Here is an 11,861-nt window from a genome sequence, read left to right on the forward strand (position 1 = left end):
TATCATTAGCTAATAATAGTCAAGAATAAGCAACAATGTGACTTTTGTACTGAAGGCATCCCAACCCTCTTTCATTCAACATAAGGTTTCAAATAAGAGTTGCATTCATTTTCAGGAAATGAAGACAAGGGAATGCTTTGTACCCATCAGTTTTGCATTGTACCCATCAGGATTGCACTTCTTGAAGCAGAATGATTTTTTCCAAAGAACGGGGAAGTCTATGAAGTCTTCAGATTAAGTGAGGCATTTGAGACTAAAACTGGGGAAAAGAAGGGATTTAAACTCATTTAAATAAGCTTTATTTCAATTCTTGTTGTTAAGCATTTCTTACCTTGTATTGTATGGCATTTCTTGTGTCATACATCACTTCCCCTCAGGTTAACCATGAAATCAGTTCCAATGTCCTGACAAAGCCATTCAACAAAACGACAATTAGTTGTAGGAGAGTAGCCCAAATGTTGTCTGTTAAAATATTCTCTCTTTCTTTTGGTAGAAATTTGGGCTGAACTTTACCAAAAATCAGCTAACACGATATCAACACATATAAGTGTAGGTAATAAATTTAAAAGGGAGAATGTCTGGGTAAGACAGGAAGAGTAAAGGTTTGCTGATCAACAGTCCTTCCAATCCTTGAGGTGTTAGATTCTTAACTTGAGGCCACAGTTTTTTAGTGGTTGACCTGTATCATTAGCAGAATCTGTAGATCTCTTTTAGTTTACAGTGAATAGCCATTTTCCTAATTTGATTTTTCATCAGAGGCTGTATTCCGAGATGATGAGAGAAACATGCAGGAAGAAAGAGAATTCCAGCTCTGGTTGTCATAATTCAGTATTTCCTTTTCCCTGCTTCTTGAAATAGCTGTTGAAACATAGTTTAGTGTGTAATCCAGAGTCCAGCTCCACTATCTTTCCAAACTGGCTAACTGATCACTGAGAGCACGGATATTCTGCCAAAAGAATTAAACAAATAACATATCAAGAAATACTACTGTTGGCTTGCTACTTACCCTATTTTATTCAAACACAAAATATCACAAAACATATGCAAACTTAGCCATATACTTGCCTTCATTAAAATTTGCCTCTGTGCTTAGAGGAAGTTTGAGAAAGTGTTTCAGTAATCACAACCAAACAGCAACACCCCCCACCCCCAATGTGTGTGGAGGTAATCTGTTTGGAGGCTATTTTTATCTGTTTATTGCCCTGAAACTCACACCAATAATTCATAGCAATATTCCCCACGAGTTGCTCTCAATATGTATATGCTTTTCCTATCATCTACAGTCCTTATGACAATTGCAGGCACCAGTGAGGCAAGTGATGTTGCAGAAGCAAACATGAGAGATGTAAAGCAGAAGAGAATAAGTGAAATTTAAATGAAATTATATAAGGTGAGTTGCCAGAGGAGGACAATATATTCTAGATGGGTCTGAAAGAGTTAGTACTGAAGAAATGTCAGAAGCAACATCCATTATGATGCTATCATGGATTTAAGGGCAAAACAGCTGGGAACCTTGAAGGGGTGAGACCAAAGATTTACTCCTCCTCAAAGTCTCTATCAATGTCCATCATTTCAATGTTGCTAACAAGCAGTAAATACATCTTGTTAACTGTGTGTTTCCTCTGGATTCCCTGGTTTCCTCTCACAATCCAAAGATGTGCAGGTTGGGTGGATTGGCCATGCTAAATTGCCCATTGTTTCCAGAGATGTGGAGGTTAGATGGATTAGTCATGGGAAACACAGAGTTATGGAGACAGGGTGGGGCTGGGTCTTTCTGGGGGATTAGTGTGGACACGATGAACTGAATAGCCTGCTTCCACACTGTTGGGATTCTATGATTCATAGCAAGCTAAATATTTAATCACATTGGAAAGATGTAGCATCAGTTTTAATATTGTTTATTTCATATATGGGCCAAATAGAATAATAAACCGGTAATGCTAGAGAAAACAATTTCAGAGATACAAATTATAAACTAAATCAGAAGCTGAACAAGTAATGCATTTCTATGCACAATTAAGAATATAGGTTATGGTCTTATAGGTTGCCAAGAGTTAAAAGAAACAAGATATACTTTTGAAGAGATACTCCTTGATACAGGTTTACTACATGCTCAGAATTTTGAAAACACAAGATTTAAAGAAGCATTCAGTTTCAAGGGGAATACTTAGATGATCTCCACAAACCAGTGGAGAAATGTGGCTATTGTGACTTCAAGTCAAAATGCATATTGATCAGAATTGTTGTCGGAAATGCTCTTAAGTCTTTGACAAATTCTTTGCAGTCCAAAGACATAAATTTACAGACAGCCGTTCTGATAGCAAATGAAGCAAAAGCATTACAGATTAATCCTAGAATGAGAGCAACCTCAGCATAGGAGATTAGCAGCATCCATTCACTTCTCAAGGTATAAAACCACGAATAACATACATGAGAAACCAGTACAGTGAGCAGAATATGCAGCAGACACTGAAGCCCTTGTCATTATTGCAGAGTAAAAAATCCTCAAGGTACAAACATTGCCCAGCTGTTAAAAGTGAATGTTATTTTGTAGGTCACTTCCAGAAAATGTGCAGAAGTAACTCCCAGTTTCAGAAAAGTAAGACATCCAATCACTATCCACATAAAGAGGTTAATGAGATAAAAGAATCCACAACAGACACAAAAACCTCAAGTATTGCTAGAGGAAATAGATGATCTAGATCTTATATTTTGGCAAACTGATATTTATGGTCATTTTTAAAATTTCAAATTAGAGACTAGGGCAGTATCAATCACTGTCTACAGAAGAATGCAGTGCAACTATATGGTCCAGAGCAATAGCACTTAAGATTAAAGGTATGCAACAAGTAATTCACCATGATTTAGCATGTCAAAGAGCAAAAACCTATACATATTATAAAGTCAGGAATTTGCACTCTTGAGTAAGAAGCTATACCGTAACTTCCAATCTTGTTCAAAAGGTGGGTAAACATTAAACAGCAGAATCTAAGAAGTTCCTTTAATCAGGAATACCTTATTATTTGAAGAGTTGGGAAAGTTGAATACTGAGTACAGCATTATATTGAAGAAAGATGCAAAAATCCTCATCTCTATACTCCCCAGGTGAGTCTATATCACACTAAATTATATTAATAGGAGCCATTCCCTGAGTTAGAAACAAACAGAGTGGTATTAGAGGCAGAGTTACTTTACCCAAGCCTAAAACCACTATTGGAATTTTACATAGCTCAACGATGCATTGACAAGAGAGATCCACAACCTTTTGGTTGACGATGGTTTAGTTAAATCTAAAAGTAGAGTTTTCATGAAACTCAATGCAAATAGTTATCTGGCAAGTGCCATTTGATGAGCAATCAAGATTGCTTACTGTATTCATAAATGTATGTTGGAGACTTTGTTTCAACAGTTTGTTTCAACACCACTAAAAAAGACACAAAATCAAGATTTCTCCTAATGCATTCATCAGATGCAAGAAACAAAATTTGAAAAAACATATCGATTTAAATAAAATGAGAAAAAGGTCCTTATTGTTTGGACCATTGTTGTCATACAGACACAGCAGGAATGTGCAATCTTAGTTAGCTGGGAAAAAAAACTCAGACTCGGTAAATTCTGATTAGTCAGGGTGTTGCCATGGAGAACACAGCAGGGATTGGCAGTCTCCATAATCCTTTATTCAATGAGAAAGATGTGGTGTATAGATGAATTCCTTTTGCCAACAAAGAACAGGACTTTGACAATTTGTATATGTAGCTTCCAACATTTTCAATCAAAGCACACTGGAAGCGTAGATTTTATTTTGTTCAGCAGCCAAGAAATTAAGAGGTAGAAGATCAGTATATGGAGATTGAGGTGCTAGAAAAAGGGGAAAAAAAAGGATATCCTATACTTGGGATCAAGAATTATATAATACAAGAAATCAGACATTACAAAGGCTCATGAAGATTTTTATTTACTGGAAAACTATATGACCACCTGTTTCAAGAATGGGATTTTGAAATTGATATAAACACCTTTTGGGACGCGAATGTGGGAATGTCTAAGATTATTAGAAGCAGAAGGGACAACTACAATGTGAACTTAATGACCTACATTACACTATATTGCATTTCCCAAATATGTAATACTAAACTCATGACCATAATAGAAAATTTAGGCAAACTACAATAACTTAGAAGTTGGCTGACAAATAGAACAACCGTTTCTTCAAACACGTACTTTGAATCAACAGGATAGAGATATTTTACTTTGTATTGTGTCCAAGTTGAATGAAATTCTTCGAATTTGATTCCTTTGTAAAACTTTGCAATTTCCTTATATTGAAGACAATGGATTCCTTCTGCAATTTACGTTAGCTTAGCCAATGAAAACTTCCTTTATGTTCTCCGGCATACTTATTTTTGTGAAGTAAACAGGATATTTATATTTGGCTCCAAAAAGTGAACATTATAGCTAAAGAACCAAGTGGTTTGGTTATCAACTATTCTAGTCTAGAATTGTCCTCATGAATTTAAGGAATGTCTCCTGTATTAAACACAATGTACTATTAGCTGATATTTTAGGTATGAGTGTAATAGAGTCGTAAAATGTTGTTAAAAGATATATAGAGCACTAAGGTCCCACGTCACACATGAAGAAGGAATTTTGTGACAACTACACAAATGATTCATCCACTTCACAAACATACTGGCCCAGAGTTTCTAATTAGAGTCAGAAATTCAAAGTTTGTGAGAAGATTTATAGCTTGGGTGCTCGTTGTTGTGGTGCTGTTCGCTGAGCTGGGAATTTGTGTTGCAGATGTTTCATCCCCTCTCTAGGTGACATCCTCAGTGCTTTGGAGCCTCCTTGAAGCGCTTCTGTGATCTTTCCTCCGGCATTTGTAGTGGTTTGAATCTGCCACTTCCAGTTGTCAGTTCCAGCTGTCCGTTGCAGTGGTCGGTACATTGGGTCCAGGTCGATGTGCTTCTTGATTGAATCTGTGGATGAGTGCCATGCCTCTAGGAATTCCCTGGCTGTTCTCTGTTTGGCTTGTCCTATAATAGTGGTGTTGTCCCAGTCGAATTCATTTCGCTTGTCATCTGCGTGTGTGGCTACTAGGAATAGCTGGCTAGTGGCTAGTTGGTGTTCATGGAAGTGGATCGTTAGCGGTCTTCCTGTTTGTCCTATGTAGTGTGTTGTGCAGTCCTTGCATGGAATTTTGTACACTACATTGGTTTTGCTCATGCTGTGTATCGGGTCCTTCGTTTTGGTGAGTTGTTGTCTGAGAGTGGCTGTTGGTTTGTGTGCTGTTATGAGTCCTAGTGGTCGCAGTAGTGTGGCTGGCAGTTTGGAAATGCTCTTGATGTATGGTAGTGTGGCTAGTCCTTTGGGGTTGCGGCATGTCCTCGTTCCGTTGTCTTTCCCTTAGGCATCTGTTGATGAAATTGCGGGGGTATCCATTTTTGGCGAATACATTGTATAGGTGTTCTTCTTCCTCTTTTTGCGGTTCTGGTGTACTGCAGGGTGTTGTGGCCCTTTTGAATAGTGTCTTGATGCAACTTCTTTTGTGTGTGTTGGGGTAGTTGCTTTCGAAAGCAACACAAAAGAAGTTGCATCAAGACACTATTCAAAAGGGCCACAACACCCTGCAGTACACCAGAACTGCAAAAAGAGGAAGAAGAACACCTATACAATGTATTAGCCAAAAAGGGATACCCGCGCAATTTCATCAAAAGATGCCTAAAACACTACATAGGACAAACAGGAAGACAGCTGACAATCCGCATCCATGAACACCAACTAGCCACGAAATGACATGACCAGCTATCCTTAGTAGCCACACACGCAGATGACAAACGACATGAATTCGACTGGGACAACACTACTATTATAGGACAAGCCAGGGAACAGCCAGGGAATTCCTAGAGGCATGGCACTCATCCACAGATTCAATCAAGACGCACATCGACCTGGACCCAATATACCGACCACTGCAACCGACAGCTGGAACTGACAACTGGAAGCGACAGATTAAAACCACTATAAATGCCGGAGGAAAGATCACAGAAGCACTTCACAGGAGGCTCCCAAGCACTGAGGATGTCACCTAGACAGGGGACGAAACGTCTGCAACACAAATTCCCAGCTTGGCAAACAGAACCACAACAACAGAGTCAGAAATGCTATTCCTGACCCTGATTGGAAAAAAGACTATAAGTTTACCTTTGGAGGAGTTTTCTGTATGAATTTCTTGGCATGGGCCTTCTCAACTGAAATAATCTAAACCAGGCCAAGAATCAATGCAGCCAGCAGCACAATTAATTGATGCTGAATCTACATTCTGTTTTTTTCCACTAGCTGCTGTATTTTAAGGATGAAAGGTTATGAAGACACATTACAGGTGCTGTAAGAAGGTAAGGGCGTAAGGGTGGGAATATGGGTGTAGATGATGCCAACTGGATGAAGGGGTAGTTGGCAGGCAAGTGGGAGGGGTAGGATGCCAGCTAGGTTAGGATCCTGATAGGTGGGTATTCTCCATGTAAAGATCAGTCAAGGGTACAGATGCAAGGTAGCTGAGTCTGAGTTAAGGGGGCAGATAGGTCAATGAGTGCTTAAGGTTTGGTCAGGGTGGGCTGGTCATGGGAATCAGTGGGGTGATTGAAGATTTGGGTTAGGTTGGCACTGGCAACAAGGTTGGGTTGTAGGGTCAGATTGAGTTTGGAAGAGTAAGGATGTTGAGACCAGGAATGGAAGTCTTTCAAGTGCCCATGGGAGAATTTGAGAAATTACTCAGATCTAATTGTTGAAGAACAAAATTAACATATGTCCTGGAACATAACAGCTGTGTCATAAAACTATGAAACCACATAATGTCCTAGATTATTTACATATGTTTTAATGTATGATATCAAGCCAATATCAAAATGTTGTGATCACGTCTAATGTACGGAATAAGTTGCCAGAGGAAGTGATGGAGGCTGCTGCAATTACAGCATTTAAAAGGCACCTGGATGGGTATATGAATAGGAAGGGTTTAGAGGGATATGGACCAAGTGCTGGCAAATGGGACTAGCTTAATTTAGGATATCTGGTCAGCATTGACAAGTTAGACCAAAGGGTCAGTTTCCGTGCTGTACATCTCTATGACTCTAATCCAGTTTTGTTCAGTTCAACACTGCCCGAGTCAGTAGTTCAAATTCAGAAGGAAAATTGGAGTTGGGATAAAGGAAGTTTTAGAGGACTCAGAATTTAATCTCCAAACTCTGGGGCGCAGAATCAAGAAAATTCCCGACTTTCCAAGCTTGACGCAGGAGAAACTTCTCCAAGTGGTTGAAATCTCACTATGAAGGGTGAGGGGTGTGTTGGAGGAGTGCCCACTGGCCCTGTCAGTCAGCTCTCGATATGGAAGGGAGGCCAGTTGTGAGTAGTGAGACTCTGGCAGCATTTAAAAGGAGAGCCAGTGAGCAGTTTCAACAGAGAAGCAGGAGGTGGCTGCACGTGTTTCTGTTGTTTGAAGGAGATGTCAATCCACAGTCAGGTGAGCCCTCACTGTAACAGATTGCTGGCACTGAAAGGGATGGCCCATAATTGGGTTAGAAGATATTGTCATTGCTGTTGCCTATTCACATTGGAATGAAGGAGCACAATCCACCAGGTTAAGGCTGAAAAAGCTTCATAAGAGACATTCAATTGGGAGAGTGGCAGGGGTCCAGTATCGTGGTGTTGGGATTTGGGGTCCCATCTAGGTAGAGGGTTGGGAGTCGGGTCAGCTGGACACTGTCAGGGATCCATGTGGATAAGATGGAGTCAAGGGTTGTGTCAGGGTGAAGGATTTGATCCTGTGGTGGTTGTAGGGATAAATGGTGAGTCAGTGAAGTGGTCAGTTTTGTAGCTATCCAGGAGTTAGAGGAGGTTTTCAACCTTTCCTATTTAATTACTAAGCTAAGTTAATTGGAACCTTCTGAAGTCTCTGAGTTGAGGACTTTTACAGAAGGTTCTAGATGGTTTCACCTTCCAGTCCAGAAGGAAAAACCAGTAAAACGTGTGAATGACTCATACTGGTTCGACCCATCTTATGTACTCCCAATGGAGCTCCAGTAGGACCAGTGGATTCGTTTCCAAGTATTATTGTAATGTTTACTTCTTCTTTCCTCAGAGGGAGGTGGGGGCACTATTCCCAAGGAATCAGCTGGAGATTACACATGGTCTCAACATGGAACTTCCGTCTATGCTGTTACAACCACAACCACTGTCTTATCAAAAGTTCTGGGCCAAATAACCTTTCACAAAAGAGATTCTTATCATATTTTTGGAAGAAATATTGGGTTAAAATGATGGAATGCACATTGCAACATTCAAGCAAAACAAAGTCAATAAAACAGGAGAACTGCATGGCTCTTTAAGATAGTTCAAAATGCAAGTGTAAAGCATGAGGAACTTCCTTCATTGTGGATCCATAAATTCTCCTTTTACATTGCTCCACACTTTTGTAGACAAGCGTTTTCTTGAGGATTTTAATAATGAAAGCAAAGAAAGAACTTGTACTTATGTAGCACATTACATGACTTGAGAAATCTCAAAGTAGTTCATAGCTAAAGGGATTCTTTTGAAGTGTTACAATTTTTTTTAGTGTTGGGAAATACCATAGCTAATTTGTGCACAGAGAAATGTTAGAGAAAGCAACAATATAAATGACAAAGCCTGCTTTAGCTATGCTGGTTGATGTTTAACTATTAACCAGGATAACTCACTTGCATCCCACCTTGATTCAATGTCTCATATGAAAAACAACACTTCTAATAGTATAGCACTCCCTTCAGTACTATACTGAAGTGTCAGTCTAGATTATAAATGTTGAAGTCTCTGCAGTGTTGCCATTGAACGTGGTTGATGACCATAATGTATTTGATATTATACAAACTTGCTTTAATCAGCTATAAAGGACAATTTGTTTTTGAAGCATGATTTTTGAGTCAACCCATGTATTGAAATTCACTGGGCTACGAGCCAACAAGGTTGACATTTTTGTTTTTTTATATGCAGCTGTGGATACTATCAGAGAGGTATCTGTATGAAAATAAATTTACAAAAAATAGCCTGTCCAAAGAAACTAAGTTTAATTTTCACACTTCCTGAAGCTTATTATGCCAACCAAATTGTTCAAATTAAACTGTAAGGTTATATCATATTGTCCTATTAATTAGTAATCTGTCAGAATTCATACATTCCTTAGCAAATATCTTTACTTACTTAAAATGCTACAGGTATGATCCAATTAATATTTCAGGGGCCATATTCCAGTTGGGAACATTTGCCACTTTGATTCACTACCATCTACCGATCCAAATAAAAAAGGTTGAAAATGCACAACCATGATGGTCATTATACAGAAAATCTAAAATAAAGTGAAGAGCCAACAATAAGGTAACATCAATAAGAAAACAATGATCAAGTTCCCTGAGCTTGGATTAAGAAATGGCTAAGTATTCCATGAAGATGAAAATACTGAGTGACGAAATGAGTTTTTAGTTTTAAAGTAAAGTCACTATAGTCTTACCGGGCTATACGGCTGGTGTCTCATTAAAGAGAGACAATTGGTAGTGGTTTAATCTGAGGGTCACCACCCCTCAGGCAGGGGGTGGAGTTGAGAAGGACAGTCCTTCATGGTAACCTCAGCTGATGCAGGAATTGAACTCACACTTCGCATCACTCAGCATTGCAAAGTAGCAATCCAGCAAACTGAGCTAACTAACTCTCTGGCAAACTGACCTTACCGACTTCCTAATGTGAAAGGATTAGCGCAAAAGACTGTGCTGTGAGCATTCAGTGAAGCAGAGGTAATGTAGGTACCTGTAGTAAGAAGTGCAAGAGACTGTAGAACTGGAATTTGGAAAAGAGTGTTTCCACAGAAAACTGTCAGGATAGCATTAACAACGTCGAGTGAGGGGAATAAAGACTGAAGGGTAAAGAGACCATTGGCAATGAGATGACAAGCATGGTTTTTTACCTTGTGTAGGACTGGAGGAGAATGAAACAACCATTCACATATATATAAATACAGAGGGAATGCTCCTTTTTAAGGGTTAAAAAGACAACATATTCAAACTTTGTAGATTCACATCAAAGCCTAGAAATTCTTGAAGACAAAAAAAGCCTCATCTTGAATCAATTAATAAAAAAGCCTTCGGTGAAAGTATGACAAATATGCACACATTTCTATCAGGATACTTATTCAGTTCAACATGGTTAAGAAATTTTCAATAGGTCCTGTTAAAAAAAGTTACACAATGTTCTGCTATTATAATTACAAATAAATAAATAAATAGAATATTTCAGGATCCAGAGTTGATCACCTCACTTTAAATTGTCAGTGTTAAGCTTACTCAGTTGGTCAACTTCACTTTTAAGTAGTATAATTGGACTAAATAACACATTTGATTTTCAAAACAAACATTTAATAAAGACAATGCATATGTACATAAATTAGATAATCATTATGCAAAAATTACATTATAAAAATAGTCAAACCCCCAAACGAAAAACAGCCCTTCTTCCCTTCCCACTTCCCCTTCTCCTTACTTTTAAACACTATGCTTGCACTTATTAAGCTCAGGATCTCATGTGCCTTTTTTAATCACTTCCTCAATCTGTCCTATCACTTCCAACAATTTTGCATTTCCAACTCAGATTTCTCTATTCTTGCATCCCCCTTTAAGATGTTACCCATTAGTTTATATAGCTCTCCTTATTCTTTCTAATTGTATCACCATACCTTTCGGCATTACAGTTAATCTGCCTCATGTTTGCCCATTCTACTTGCTTATTTGTGTTCTTTGGAAGTCTACCACAATATTCCCATGTTTGGTGTCATCTGCAGATTTTGAAATAAGCCCGTGTGCACTGAAATCAAGTTTATTATATTCCAAAGCCATGGTTTTAGCTTTACTGCATATCTTTGCCCAGGCTGAAATATTACTGTGTTCCATTACTCTCAGTTTACTGTCATTCAGCCAACTTTATATCTATGCTACAAATGCCCCCGTGATTCCTTGAGTTTCAAACTTACTGGCATCAAATACTAGAGGCTGTCAGCCTTATAATGCATTCTTGGCTGATAGATCAGAAGTCAGGTGACATTGTGGGCTGCTGTTGGCACCTGTTGCCAAGCTGCTGTATCCACAGATCATCATTGTGGCATTTGCCAGCCCACAACAGGAGATGTTATTTGCCGATCATTAGCCCATATCTACCAGGTGCAAAAAATCAATGTCTGGAGTCTTCATGTCACGCTTGTATACATTCTTGATACAGGTGTCTCACTGGCCTCTGGTTCCACTTACTTTGTCATGCAATACATCTTTGTATATGCATCCATCTTCAATCCTGTGAATGTGTCTGAGCCAGAGAAGTTGCAATTGCTTGAACACTGTCAACATATTGGGAAATTGAACCTTCAGAGGACAGCCTCATTTATGATTTTGTCCTTCCATGAGCTGTCAGAATGCATGGAAGATAGTCAAGGTAAAAATTGTTGATCTTCCTTTTCTGATGTCTGTAATTTGTCCATTTTTCACAACCATAAAACAATGTGCTGAGAACACAGGCCTCAAAAATGGCATCCTCGTCCTAAGAATCAATTTGCTATGGTTCCATGCACGTTGCTTGATTCAGTCAATGCCAGTAACTGATTTCCCTTTACTTGTATTCTGTGCTACATCAAGACACAGATTGCCTGTCACTGTGCAACCAAGTAGCAGAATTTGCTAGTCACTCTAAGTGGGGCATTACTTAGTGTGATCAAGGATGAATGTATAACACCTGTCCCTGATGGTTATAGAAAGGCAAAAAAGTAGCAGGCATTGGACAGGCATTCCAATAGT

This window comes from Chiloscyllium plagiosum, chromosome 9 (genome assembly GCF_004010195.1).
Source record: "Chiloscyllium plagiosum isolate BGI_BamShark_2017 chromosome 9, ASM401019v2, whole genome shotgun sequence".
In the NCBI taxonomy this organism is placed as follows: Eukaryota; Metazoa; Chordata; class Chondrichthyes; order Orectolobiformes; family Hemiscylliidae; genus Chiloscyllium; species Chiloscyllium plagiosum.